Source organism: Heterocephalus glaber, unplaced genomic scaffold, assembly GCF_053883595.1.
Source record: "Heterocephalus glaber isolate CG9 unplaced genomic scaffold, H.glaber_assembly_v1.0 deba00001509, whole genome shotgun sequence".
Classification (NCBI taxonomy): domain Eukaryota; kingdom Metazoa; phylum Chordata; class Mammalia; order Rodentia; family Bathyergidae; genus Heterocephalus; species Heterocephalus glaber.
The window spans coordinates 37878296-37890080 of NW_028258325.1; positions in this window are offsets into that span (position 1 = coordinate 37878296).

Genomic DNA, 11785 nt, shown 5'->3' on the forward strand with positions numbered 1-11785 from the left:
GCAAACTAAGGTTTATTTTTCTGCTACTTTTTCCATTGACCTGTAATTTTTTTTTTGCCAGTATCATAGCATTTTAATTACTGTTGTTTTGCAGTAAATTTGAAATAAAGATGTGTGATATTTGAGACCCCCAGCTCCCAGTTATTTTTTATTTTGAGATAGATTATTGCTAATTTTCTCAGGCTGAGCTCAAATTTGTGATTCCCCTGCCTCAATTTTCCATAGTGTTGAGATTAAAGGCCTGCACCACAACACCTGGTGAAGCATGCTTCTTATTATCTAAATTTCTTTAAAGTATGACTGCTTAAACAGAAACAATGTATATGGGATGAATAAAATATGTCTGATACAACTAAAATGTATGAGAAAAATAGTAAATATACTGAGATGGGTAAAAGAAATATACACCTAAAACGTCCTTATACTATTTGAATCTATCATTGATGGTCTATTATTATACTTCAAACTCTAACTAGCAAAAGAGAGTTATAACCAGTAAAACAGTAAAAGTGATATAATGAACATATAATATGAGACAAAATGGAAGGAAAACTAGAGAAAGCACAAATGAAAAAGCTGTAAGACCAATCACAATAAAAAGATTAAGTTCATCAATAATTATATAGTACAGTTTAAATACAGCAAGCAAAGGACAGAGATATTAAAAATTTATTAAAAAGTATGACTCAAATAAAACTTTTACAAGAAACACAGTTTCTTATAAGTATAAAGTATAGTTTAAGTATAAAATTTAAGTATAAAGAAAGAAATACTTAAAAGAAAGACCAAATACATTTAATACTGTCATTCACTACTCAAAAGATTATAACTATAGCTACATTAACACCTGACAAAGAAGGTTTCAAAGCCAAAGTTAAAAACAGAGATAAAGCCTTTTAATAATGCTAAAAGATTAATCTGTCAGAATATTATAATCCTAGATGTTTATATATACAACAGCAAAGCTTCAGAATACATGTAGCAAAACTGATAAAACTGTCAAGCAAAATAGACAAATTCACAACTATAGTGATTTCACTTCCCATTTCCCATTAACTAGTAAAATAATGAGCAGAAAGTTAGTGAAGATAAAAAAGACCTTGAAAAAATATCATTTAAAATAGTACCAAATATGAAATGCTGTAGGATAAATCTGAAAAAAGGCTTTCAAAGCTTATGCACTGAAAATGAGAAATTTAAGACATAATATAAATTTATAGACATGATATTTTCATAGATTGGAAGACTCAAATTGCTATGATAATTCTCCCAATTAATTTATACATTCAGCATAATCTAATGTCCTAGTAAGTGTTTTTGTTGAAATGTATAAGTTGATCCTAAAATTCATACAATAACGAATGCAGAATTGGTAAACATTTGTCAAAGGCAAAAGAAATGCAAATGTCAACTCAGGTTCAAGAATATACTGGATTCTAACAACCTGCTTGCCAATAAAAAATACCCAAAGTGATGCTTATCCCAAGGAAATAGAAAGATGACAATAAATTAGGTGTGAAAAACATGATCAATACCATTAGTAATGAGGGAAATATAATTCAAGACACAGTGAGGTATCACTACAAACCTACCCAAATGGCTAACCCTACCAAGTATTAATGAAGATGGGAAGGAATTGGAATTTTCAAATGGTTCTGCTGGAAATAAAGTAGTTCAGTCAAATTGGTAAACAGCTACTACTTTAAAAAGTTAGATATATACTTATTTTTTTTTTGTTTCTGTCATTCTGCTTCTTCATATTTACATAAAGTAAATGAAAATATATAACCATACTAAGGCTTGTATGTGAATGTTCATGACAACAAATACACTTTACTAGTTTATTGAAAAAAAAGTGTAGTCATTAGAACAAATGTAAGTTTACAGTATTAATATTGCCTGCTACTTATTTATTCCAAAAGTGATATAATAAATATATAAATAAACTAAAATAGCAGGAAAAAAAGAGATAACATTATAATATCACATTCTAGGAAAAAAATTTCTTTTGATTGTTTCTAACTTACCAAATACTTACTTCAAGAACAAGAACTCTTTTGACTCCTCCTAGTGTTTCAAACTCTATTTGTTTAGATTCCAGGAGGTTAATTGCATTTTAATTGTACTTCAATGAGCAAGGAGTACACAGAAAAGGAGGAAGGCAGGGGAAAAACTGCAACATATCATGCTCATCAGTGGCTTCAAGACAGAGAGTAATGATTTTAAAAACACTCTATAAAAGTTTTCTCAGATAGGTCATCAGGACCGTAGGGCAGTAACACTGTAGAAATTATTCAGTCTGCACTGTGGAATCAGCCATGTACTACAAGAAAGCAGCTTTGTTCTGTTGCTTCTTGGCATTGGAATGGTCTGACATTTCAGAGCACATCATTTAATTATCAAGAAAATTCTCAACTGAAAAATTTGTCTTTTAGGTTGTACTCACTGAGGTTTAATATTAAATTGAATGACTTATTTTTAAGAGTTGCTTCTTTCTGTTGAAACTGATTCTGTCTCTGCTGGAAAAGCATTTGAGTTTCACACTTTTTTTCTTCATTAAAATGTGTACTGAGTAAATGTACTTTTATTTTTTAATATGAGCAGTGGTAAAGATAATTTCTCCTGCAAAAGAAACTTAAATATAACTTTGAAGGGTACAATGTCAGTATATGAAAGATAAGGACATTGAAATTGACATTCTTTGTTTCAAAGTTTTAACCAATAGTTTTATTATCATTTCATGGAGTGAATGTTTGATAAGTTTCAATGTCATTTTGAATGTACAATTCTTTAATAGGAAAAAAATTTATGTTGTCTACATATGTATTGAAAACCATTATTTCATAATATAATTATTATTAACCACTAAATACTTGCCAAGTAGATATTACCTAACCAAAACTTTTTATGGACATATTCTCATGTAATACTTACAAGATTTTTGATTAGAAATCCATCTTAAAATGAGAATAGGAAGAGAACTGCCATATAAGAATGATTTGCCAAAGTTTTCATAGATTTCATGTGGTTAACTGTGATTTAATTGAATTTCAATGGTTCAAAAATTATATATTTGATTGTGGAACCAATAATTTTCAAGGAATCATTTCAATAATATTTTCTCAGAAGTCATTAGTGAAATAAGTAATTCAAGTAAAATTTTCAAAAAAAATATGCTAAGATATTTAGGTACACTATTTCTGGGAAAACTTTATTGCTGGTATGTAAGACAACCAGTTATTATGCTCATAGAAAACAACAAAGGGGCCGGGGATTTAGCTCAGTGGTGCTGCCCCCTGCCTCTCAAGCACAAGCTCCTGAGTTCAAGACCCGTGCCAAAAAAAAAAAAAAAAAAAAGAAGAAGAAAAGCAACAAGGACAGATTCTGCTGGAAGACATGAAATTGGTAGGATGGGGGGAATCATATGAAAACTCATTCATTCATATGTCTGAGGATGATGACGTCTGTTGGCTGAAAACTTAGATAACACTGGAACCAGACCATCCACGAGTGATTTCTTTGTGTGGAGCCTGGAACAGAGAAGAAAGGATAGGAGAGGGAGAGGGAGAGTGAAAGAAAAAGGAGGAGAAAGAGGCTGAGGGGGAGCTATGCTAAATTATATCCTTTATGACAACCTGAAATTCACATAGAATCACATCTGCTAATCTCTTCCTTTATTTCTGTGGCAGAGGCTGCTAGTTGCTCTCCAAGTTCATATTCTCCTCATTTTCCTAGCCTTCAATAATTTAAAAAATAGTAATAAAGTCGGAAATCCATTGTATTCCTATACAAAAGGAATGATGACAAGAATAATCCTTACTTTCCCTAAACTGATCTGTAGGGTAAGTGTGATTAGTATCAAAAATCCTTCATCTGATATTTTGAATATCAGAGAATTAAAAAATAAAAATATATAAAATATTTTAAGATAAAGCATCTATGATCTTACCATACAGCACAGGGAACTAAGAGCACAAAGTCTTTATTTATATAATTTATAGAAAGGGATTAATGAAAATTCTTGTATAGATATTTAAATTAGTTCCATTATTCTGCAGTAAAGTTCCTTATAACCAAAGCAACAGCAATTACATACACAAGTACACAATCTGTTACATGACAGAGAATAAAAACATGGGAAAAAGAGGTACATCAGCAGTTGTTGAAAATGAAGTTAACAGTTACTTTCTATAGAAATATTAGGAAGACTATCCACCTTATGGTCAAAGGTACAAAAGGTTTAGCATGACAAAAATGTTCAGAAATCTGTAAGTGCATCTTCACATGGAAAGTATAACAGTGATGAGGCATATCATGATTATAAAGAAAACTACAGCTGATACATCAATTAATTTAATTTAATTAGCTTTAAAACCCAATCCATCAAGTTTTGTATTAAATTATATGATGTTTCTCCAACTCTTTAATGAATAGTTCACTTGTGAGTTTGTTTTAAAAAACCTGAAATGTGCAGTAGAATTTTCACCTTTCACATAATGGTAAACTGCATCTTTGGCAGGTGATTTCTGTTTTGTTTTTGTTTTTGTTTTTTTTTGGGGGGGTACCGGTGATTGAACTCAAGACCTTGTGCTTGCAAGGCAGGCGGAAGAACCACTGAGCTAAATCCCTGGCCTCAAAATCAAAATCTTTATCAGTAGTTTCCTCAACTGTGCCATTTAGGTACCAGATAGCAAAGTAAACAACTTTGGTTTTGCTAAGATTTGATTTAAAGAAATACTTTTAATTGGGTTATTAACATATCTTACTAGGAATCAAAGAACACTTTCCTTTTATTTCTCCCCAGAATTTAGCAGGTTTTGTTCTTTCTCCATTCTACCTTGTCATGAGACTTTGATTTGCTCTTGGAAAAAAAGATTTTGATTCTGAAAGAAGTGAAAATTAGCAACAATCAATATTTTGGGGACTATTGCTTTATTATAATGAAGATTTATGGAACTATACATGGTCACATGTATACTCCAATGATTCTACAAACAGCAGCGATAAATGATGTCAAAGAAAGAGAACAAATTTTCCTTATATTTTATGTAAGGGTATAAGGAAGAATTCTTTTAAAGTTAACCAACAGATGTATAAACTACAGAAATAAACACTGCTGAACCATTCAGTAAATTATGTTGAATCATCTAATTATGCCATGACTACTCTGAACTTGTCAAAGATGAGCAATGCTATTTGTATGATAGCTGGAGAGAAATTTTTATTATGCATTATTTTCCTTCATTTGCTAGAATAGAAATACTTCCATTTACTGAGGAACATATCTGAAGTTTCATTTTGAATCATTTTCAATAAACACACTCTACTGAGCACTTGAATTCTTCTATTAACCTTTATTCCTTTTCCTTATCTATGCCATTTCTTAAAGATGTACATATAGTTGTGTTCTTTAATATGAAATAAAAGTTAATGCAATGAAAATATAATCTTAGAATAGAATTTTAAAAATCTAACTTTTAGACATAGTTTGGATGCTAGGTATCCTTGATTGGTTATCTAACTTGAATTCTCTGGCCTTCAATATCACAAATTCTTTTTAAAATGATGCTACTGTTCACCCTGTTGCATCATTACTGGTAACTGTTAAGAATGGCTTTGTTAATTGCAAGTTGGATTGTCATATCCAGTAGTAAATTCTGTCCATCTGAAATTATACCTACATCTTTCCACAGATTGTGCTCATCCATCCTATAGACCCCTAAGAGTCATGTGTGGTATACCCCACTCATGTAACGTCTTTTTTCTTTTATCTGCTTTGAGACACTTGGCTCCAAGCGGCAATCACCTAAGTCATTGTTCCTCCAAAAGACATTTATTTCCTAGCAGCAAATATCCTTGTTTAAATTCTTCTACAGAGTTTTTTGGAATGTTTCACCAAGCTTCCCTGCTGCTAGTAATTCTACTTTAGCTAAGTACACAGGAAGTGAGTGGCTATCTTGCTGACATTGAACCTGCATATTTATCCTACCTGGAAGATCTGTACTTTACCATGCCTGTGGAGTTGCAATATGGGTGAACTGAAGCACTTCTAAGAAGTCATTTAGCTGGTCCTGGTGCATTAACAATGCCAAGCTTGGGATGTGTCATTTGTTTCCTTCTGAGCTTCTTAAGGGCTGGTGATTCCTAATAAACTACTGAGCTCACTGTCAATATCCAATTAAAATTTGGGGTTATTTATAATTTACATACAGAAATATTAAATATCAGATTTCAGAGGACTTCGTTTTAAACCTAGAAATAATAAAACTCAATGAGTTTTACTGAGCACTTATGTAAGATTTTGTTAAAAACTTACAACTTGCCTATTGTTATACAGATTTTCCAAAAAGCGAATTTAGGCACACGGATTTCTAGGAATGTACCTCAAAGAGTTAGCCAGAAATATACTGTACCCTGGATTTGAACTGACAGAGCATGTCTGTGACTTAAATTTAGCTACTTCATGATTTTGACTTTTAATTATTTTAGTATGCTCTCCAACTGAGATGTACTTAAACAATGGGTTGAAGACATCAAAAAGAGGAAATTCACACCAGCTTCTCTTGATATACTGAGTAAGAGAGAGCTAACACTCATCCAAAAGCTCTTGTTTCTAGAACTGTGTGATTGTGTTTTATGTCTGTATTTGTGTATATAATGTAAGATATGAAAACCTGCAATGCTACTTATAGTTAGGGAAATTGTCTCATATTTTTAAGAAAAAACCTGATAAAGGAAACCAATAAAAATTAAAAAGCATAATAGGACTTTAATAAACAAAAGAATCATTTAAGGGACTTTACATGTTTAAATGAAATTGGGAAAGAGTTCTCCCTCAGTTCAGTAAGACCAAGAAGACTTAATGGGTCAAGACGATGTATATGAGTAACAACCTGAACTTCTATAAAATATCAGGAAGTTAGTGCATTCTGGGTTGCTGGTGATCATAGGTGCCTTGGAGTGATACTAACAACATGCAGTAATGCAGTTCTTCCAAAGGGCAAAAACACATGCATTCCTCATTCAAGGACTGAGTAACATTCTTGCAAATAGGTCCTTGTGTTGGTCACTAAGTGAGGAATTCTATATAGTCCATGCATTACAATATTCAGAAGAAAGAAATGGTCAAAGGAAAAACTCCAGCTTGATGACTTTTCTTTTATTTGCATGCAGCACTATAATGTATAACAACATAAAACTACAATACTATATTGTACAGTACAATCAGCAAAAATTACAGTGCTGAACTGTAGAAGAAGCCACCATATGGCTGCACCACCGGTTATGTTCTTTCATACTAAATTTGAGTGCGAGTCATAAGTCCAAGCAGCTAGTTGTTAAGTCCAAACAGCTAGCTTCAGTGCAAGTTGGAACAGTCCATTACATAGGTAGATCTTTAAACAAGGAATATCTGTAGTTGTGACTGAGCAATTATAGTCAAAGATCTTCCATGATGCAGCAGAGCAAATACCAGAACCATTAAAGAAGAAATATAAAAGCTATTTAGAATAATACCTATATTGGATAGAATCTACCAAAAAGAATGTTATGTGTGTGTGTATGTGTGTGTGTGTGTATGTGTGTGTTGTTCTAAGAGAGAAGATTGGCCACTCTCTCTGACCACAGTTAATTATGTATTCTTGTTTATTAAATCTCCTCAATTTGTAGTAATAAAAATAAATTTTAAGCTGTATCACCTACATAGCAACTATAATTTCTCTCTTCACATTTTTATGTAGTTCAGAGTTCATGAAAAATAAAGTTTTTTTCTACCTCTACTTTTGTTCCTCTTCCATACTTCATTTCATTAGAGTCAGGCCTAAATCTTCATACCATATCTTCGGTGCATAACAAAATGCAATAGAAATGAAGAATGACTCGAGAGAGAATTTAAGAGATTATCATTTGCCAACATTTAATAGGTCCAAACATTGATATCTAAAGAAGTAATGTGTTTTGTCAAGAGTTTATAGAAACATATAAAGATGGCCTACATGAAAAGTGTCTGGGTGCTTTACATGAAAATATAGAAATGTCTGTTTATAAGAAATGTTAAAATTCATCAGTATTTTTAAGATGAATCACATGCTCTGCAATCAGTTTAGCTCATAGGTAAAGAGCATTTTTCTTGTCTTGATTGCAGCAATTTCCTGCAAGTTTTGACTGGTACTATTTTTGACTTTTGATGCTAGGAGCTCTGCTGTGCCTGGTCTCTGCTATAGTTTCACCTTTAGTCTCTTCTGCGTGTAAAAAAAGGATGAGTCACAAGTGTCACAAGTCACGTGAGCTCCTAAGCTATCAAACTTACCCAAAGTACAGTGTAAGGTTCAGCCAATAGGCAGGAAGTCAGAATGTTGAGTGGGAATAGAGATTTAAAATCAACTGCTGGGTTCATGGTCTTTCTGGGGAATGTGATGATACAGAAACAAGTGGTCAACATAAAGTAAAAACCAGCAATTAAAATCTTCCACTATGTAGCTCACGATGTCATTCTTATGGTTTTTGTTCTAATGGACTTTGGAGCTCATTGCTTCTAATATGTTCAAGTCAAGATACAGAAAAAAATGTCTTCAAGTATGTATTAGAGATGTGTTTCTTGTGTATTGTATGCTTTTAGAAGATTTTGATGTTTAATAAGAACGCCATTATTGCCCCATGCAATGTGTTAGAAATGTTCTTCGATTATTTTATGTTGATGGAAGAGTCTTATTTTAGTGATAATACACCATGGCAGCAGGAGATAAACAACAAAAAAGAAAAATGTTGTCTGGGCCTCTTAGTCAAGAAATTGATTTTCCATAGGATCCTGTTTAAATTCCTATTCTGGAAAAAGACCAGCACTGTTTTATAAAGCATACTTTAAGAAATCAGTTTTGCCGAGAAAGGAGAAGACACAAAGAAACATTATTTGATGCAAAGTTGAGTTTTACTATTGTGTTTCAGGTCAGTGGTTTTACACAGCACACAAACAAACTCACCCCCCCTTATTTAGGGCAATAACAGAGAGACATGGTTTTAGTACATACAAGGTAAGATGACTTGGAAATTTTCTGGAATGCTAGTTTGTTCAAAGCCAGTGGGAGTCATTTCTCAAATGTTTCATTTCTACATGAGATTTGATGAGACAATTAAATTCTATAGAAAAGGTTTCCATAAATGCTTTTTGATCTCTTCCAGCTGTCATTTTTAAAGGACAGATAGTCTTATGATCTGCTTATTTCCTCCATGTCTCTGTGTAATCTCTCGATTGTACTTACTAGAAAATCCTTTATAAGAGCAGAAAGCATTATGTTGGAAAAGAGAAAGAAAATTGATTTTTTGAGATTATAGTTATTAAATACATTATTCTGAAGCCAAAGATAACTAGTTGGTAAACATCAGAGAAAAATGAATGCATATAACCAAGAGAAGGTTTATTCAGATCCAAATTGAAAAGATATTTCTCTAAGGATATCAAAGAAATTTTGTTTATGCAAGATGAGAGAAGATTATTAAATCTTCAAAAATATCTGCTTCAAAGAAATCTAATTTTCTCTGCTAATAAAGAAATAACAATTTCATTTGTTTTAAAATATTAGAAGTTATACAGGTAAAACTGCTTATAACAACTTAAGCACCATTCAAGTTTTAAATTATGATAATTATAATTATGCAATAAAATATTACTAGCCTCTGCAATTGTATAATATTTAATACTTTCTAATTATTTTCACTTTCATTATAGCAAAATTTCACTTCCAGTAATAATTATAAAAGGACATAAATACTCATTTTCAGTTAATAAAAGAATATTTTGTAACTATATTTTTTTCTGTCACAGAACAATGATTATTGCCACTGTAAGTCATGACTAAACCTTTAGTTCTCATCAGAAAGCAGCAGTTCTGCTTCAGAAAGAACTCATGTGCATTTCATTCTGACTATTGGCCAAATATCTCTGCATTCCTATTCCTATATAGAGAGGGAAAGAAAGGGAACACATTTTTTAAAAGAAAGAGCATAATAGAGTACCTAGCCTGAGTGTTTTCACTAGAGGTTTCCAAACTTCAGCAAGCATGCTAGAGTGAAGCTCTTTAACAACCCCTCCATATCCTTCCAGAGGCAGGATTGCAATATAATTCCCAATACTTTGGCCTTAGGCACTGACATTTCTTAAAAATTTACTAATAGAAATGACATGTATACAATAAAGGCTGAAGCATTAACTAAAAATTCTTGTTTGTTTACTTTTTTAGATCTTGTTATGACTTGTGTTTAGATATCCCCTCAAACCCTCATGGGGTCATAGATGGGGCTTTTCCAGAGGTGGCTGGATCTAGAGTGTGTGATGCTTGGATTAAGGATGTGTGATTACTAAATTAGTCCACTAATTGGTCTGGCATAGTTCTGGGTGTGAGTGTTACCTAAGAATGAGTAGCCTAGAAAGAATGTTAAAGAACAGAAAGGGTCAGGGATTTAACTCAGTGGCACCGTGCCTGCCTCACAAGTGCAAGGTCCTGAGTTTGATCCCTGGAACCAAAAAAAAAAAAAAAAAAAAAAAAAAAAGAACAGCAAGAAGGTGTTATTGTCCTCTGTAGCTTGCTGCTTGCTGCCTTCTGTCTGTCACGAACTATTTCTCCTCTGTGATGCCCCTCTGCCATGCCACCCTCCCTTGGAGCCAGTCAACTATGAACTGAAACCTTTACAAGCTGTGAGCTAAATATATCTTTCCTCTTTTAACTTTGGGCAATGGATATTTTATCTCAACAATTAGAAAAGTAACAAAGACAGATCTTTTCTCGTTAGTATGGTGACTGGCAATTTCAGAGTATTCTGTTCTATCAGCATATACTGATAGAATAATATGACAAGCAAACACTTTATTGCCCATATGTATGTAAAGCCTGCATTTTTTTACTATACATTAACTCTGCTGGGGAGTGTAGAGTTCTATGAGTTTAAATAGACTTGTATAAACAATAATTACATAGAAAACACATATATCATCTCCCCAAAGTCCCTATTTCTGTCATTTTGTAATTAAATAGAATGTCCTATGAAATGGAACCCAAAAGAACATACATTTTGAAACTGACTTTATTTACTCAATATATTGCCTTTCACGTTTACCATGTGTTATCCATTTCATATTCCTTCTCATTATGAAGTGGTCTTTCATTGTATTAATATACCAGATTTTTTTTAGTTATTCACCTATAGAAGGACATTTTAATAGTTGCTAACTTAGTAATGATTATTATTCATAATCATAAAGACATAAATTTTTTTACTGGCTGTTATGAATTGTTTCTTGATGTCCCCCCAAAGCTTCATGCACTCTTAAGTGGGGCTTTTCAGGGGTACCTGGATCTAAGGTGTGCAATACTGAGAATAAGGGTGTGTGATAACTAAATTGATTTGGCATAGTTTTGGGTGTGGATAATGGAAGGCTCACCCTAGGTGTGGATGGCATCACTGAAAAGGCTTGTAGTCTGGATAAGATAGAAAGAAAAGGGACGTTTGCTCCTGCCTTTTGCCTTCCCTGCCATGGACTGTTTCTCCTCTGCTATGCTGCCCTGCCTTGGAGCCAACCAACTGTGAACTGAAACTTCCTCAAACTGTGAGCTAAAATAAAACCATCCTCCTTTAAATTGTGAATGTTGAATATTTTGTCTCAGCAATGAGAAGGTAACTGAGACATAGACTTTTGTTTGAACATAATTTTTCATTTCACTCTTGTATGTAGAAGTAGATTGCTAAGTCCTGTGGTAAAAGCATGTGTAATTTTATAAGAAATCCTCAGTTT